This window comes from Hyaena hyaena, unplaced genomic scaffold, assembly GCF_003009895.1.
Source record: "Hyaena hyaena isolate Hyena2069 unplaced genomic scaffold, ASM300989v1 scaffold_636, whole genome shotgun sequence".
Classification (NCBI taxonomy): Eukaryota; Metazoa; Chordata; class Mammalia; order Carnivora; family Hyaenidae; genus Hyaena; species Hyaena hyaena.
The window spans coordinates 379,982-383,907 of record NW_024081268.1 but is presented as its reverse complement, the minus strand read 5'-3'; positions in this window follow the sequence as shown (position 1 = coordinate 383,907).

Sequence of the window (3,926 nt, the reverse complement as noted above, 5' to 3'; positions counted from 1 at the left end):
TGGCAATGAGAAAGAATGAAATCTGGCCATGTGTAGCAACATGGATGGACCTTGAGGGTGTTATGCTGAGCGAAATAAGTCAGGCAGAGAAGGACAGCTACCATATGTTTGCACGTATAGGAAGATTAGGAGGAACTTAACGGAGAACCGTGGGGGAGAAGAAGGGAGTAAATATGGGGGGAGAGGGAGGGAGGCAAACCTTGAGAGACTCTTGAATGTTGAGAACAAACTGAGGTATGGGGGAAGTGGAAGGGGGGTGATGGGCAAGGAGGTATGAGATATGGGCGGGGAGTGGAACGGGGGTTATGGGCTAGGAGGAGGGCACTTGTGGGGATGAGCACTGGGTGTTATATGGAAAGCAACTTGACAATAAAATATTTTTTAAAAAGAATGGGTAAAAAACAAACAAACAAACAAACAAACAAGACCCATCTATATGCTGCTTACAAGAGACTCACTTTAAACCTAAAGGCACCTACAGACTGAAAATGAAGGGATGAGGAAACTTTATCATGCTGATAAGAGACTTCAAAAGAAAGCTAGAGTAGCCATACTTACGCCAGACACACTAGATTTTAAACCAAAGCCTGTAAAAAGACATGAAGAAGAGCATTGTATCACAATAAAGGAATCTATACAATAAAAAGATCTAACAACTGCAAATATTTATGGCCCCAACTTGAAACACCCAAATATATAAATCATCTAAGCAGTAAATCAACAAATAAATAATGGCTTTGAATGACACGCTGGATCAGATGGACTTAACAGATATTTATTCATAACCTTTTATCCTAAAGCAGGAGAATACACACTCTTTTTGAGTGCACATGGGACTTTCTCCAGAAAAGATCACATACTGGGTCACAAATCAGCCCTCGACAGGTACAAATAGATCAAGATCATATTATGCATGTTTTCAGATTACTATGCTATGAAACTTGAAGTCAACCATAAGAAAAGTTTTGAAAAGAGCACAAATACATGGAGGTTAAAGAACATTCTACTAAATTATGAATGGGTTAATAAGGAAAGTAATGGCAATGAGAAAGAATGAAATCTGGCCATGTGTACCAACATGTATGGACCTTGAGGGTGTTATGCTTAGCGAAATAAGTCAGGCAGAGAAGGACAAATATCATATGTTTGCACGTATAGGAGGATTAGGAGGAACTTTACTGAGGACCATGGGGGAGAAGAAGGGGGAAATGGTGGGGAAAAGGGAGAGAGGCAAACCATGAGAGACTCTTGAATGCTGAGAAACAAACTGAGGACTGATAGATGTGGTGGGGAGGGGGAAGATGGGCATGTAGGAGGGCACTTGTGGGGATGAGCACTGGGTGTTATATGGAAACCAACTTGACAATAAACTATTTGTAAGAAAAAAAAATAGATAAATAAATAAATAAATAAATAAATAAATAAATAAAATATAGGAAAAAAAGTAATGGAGAAATAAAGAAATATATGGAAATGAATGAAAGTGAAAACACAACAGTCCATAACTTTTGGGATGTAGCAAAAGCAGTCATAAAAGGGAAGCATATACAACTATAGGCCTACCTCAAAAAGCAAGAAAAGTCTCCTAACCTTACATCTAAAGGACCTAGAAAAGGAACAGCAAATAAAACCTAAATCCAGCAAAAGAAGGGAAATAAGAAAGATTACAGCAGAAATAAGTGATATAGAAACAGAACAAAACAAACAAAACAGAAGAACAGATCAATGAAGGAGCTGGGTCTTTGAAAGAATTAATGACATTGATAAACCTTGGCCAGACTTCTCAAAGATGAAAGAGAAAGGACCCAAATAAATAAAATCATGAATGAAAGAGGAGAGATCACAACCAACACCACAAAAATAAAAACAATATAAGTGAATATTATGAAAAATTATATTCCAACTAATTGAGCAATCAGGAGAAAGGGATAAATTCCTAGAAACATATAAACTACCAAAACTGAAACAGGAAGAAATGGAAAAATTTGAACAGACCCATAACCAGCTAAGATATTCAATCAATAATCAAAAATCTCCCAACAAACAAAAGTCCATGTCCAGATGGCTTCCATGAGGAATCCTATCAGACATTTGAAAAAGAGTTAATACCTATTCTTTATAAATAATCCCTCAAAATAGAAATGGATGGAAAGCTCCCAAACTCCTTCTATGAGGCCAGCATTATCTTGATTCCAAAATCAGATGATAACCTCACTACAAAGGAGAATCACAGGCCAATATCCCTGATGAAAATGGATACAAAAGTTCTCAACAAATTACTAGCCAATCTGATCCAACAGTACATTAAAAGAATTATTCACTATGATCAAGTGGGATTTATTCTTAGGCTGCATGGGTGATTCAATATTTGCATATCAATCAAGACAGACCACATTAATAAAAGAAGTATAAGAACCATATGTTCTGGGGGCACCTGGGTGGCTCAGTCGGTTAAGCATCTGACTTCGGCTCAGGTCATGCTGACAGCTAGCTCAGAGCCTGGAGCCTGCTTCAGATTCTGTGTCTCCCTCTCTCTCTGACCCTCCCCTGCTCACGCTGTCTCTCTCTTTCTCTCTCAGAAATAAATTTTAAAAAACATTTAAAAAAAAAGAACCATATGATCTGTCAACAGATCTAGAAAAAGCATTTGACAAAAGACAGCATTTATTCTTGATAAAAACCAAAGTAGATATAGCAGAAACATAGGTCAATAACATTAAGGCCATATTGGAAAGACCCACAGCTAGTATCATCCTCAATGGGGAAAAACTGACAGCTTTCCTCCTAAGGTCAGGAACATGACAGGTATGTCCACTCTCACCCCTGTTTTTCAGCATATTCAGTTCTAGCTTCAGCAATCAGACAACAAAAAGAAATAAAAGCCAATTAAATCAGCAAAGTAGTCAAACTTTCACTATTTATAGATGACATAACACTTTATGTAGAAAACCTGGAAGACTCCACCAAAAAACTGCTACAACACAAATTCAGTGAAGTGACAGGATACAAACTCAATGTAGAGAAATCTGTTGCATTTCTACACACCAATAATGAAGCAGTAGTAAGAGAAATCAACGAATCATTCCCATTTATAATTTCACCAAAACCCATAAGATACCTGGGAATAAATCTAACCAAAGAGGTAAAATATCTGTACTCTGAAAACTACAGAACACTTATGAAAGAAACTGAATAAGACAAAAAGAAATGGAAAAAACATTCTATGCTTATGGATTGGAAGAAAAAAATGCCTGTGCTACCCAAAACAATCTGCACGTTTAATGCAATCCCTAACAAAATACCACCAGCATTTTTCACAGAGCTAAGACAAACATAGAAAAGACTCCAAATAACCAAAGCAATCCTGGAAAAGAAAGCCAAAGTTGGAAGCATCACAATGCCAGACTTCAAGCTGTATTACAAAGCTGTTATCATCAAGACAGTGTGGTACTGGCACAAAAACAGACACAGATCAATGGAAAAGAATAGAAAACTCAGAAATGAACCCACAGCTAGATGGCCAACCAATCTTCAACAAAGCAGGAAAGAATATCCTATGGAAGAAAGACAGTCTCTTCAACAAATGGAATTGGGGAATTGGATAGCAACATGTAGAAGAATGAAACCAGATCGTTGTCTTATAGCATACCCAACATAAATTCAAAGTGGATAAAAGACGTAAGTGTGAGACAGGAAACCATCAAAATCCTAGAGAAAAACATATGCAGGAACCTCTTTTACCTCAGCTGGAGCAATTCTTATTAGATATATCTCCAGAGTCAAGGGAAATAAAAGCAAAAAAAAAAATGAACCATTTTTCAATTCATCAAGATTAAAAGTTTCTGCACAGTGAAGTGAACAATCAACAAATCTAAAAGGCAATCTATGAGATGGGAGAAGATATATGCAAATTAAATATCTGAGAA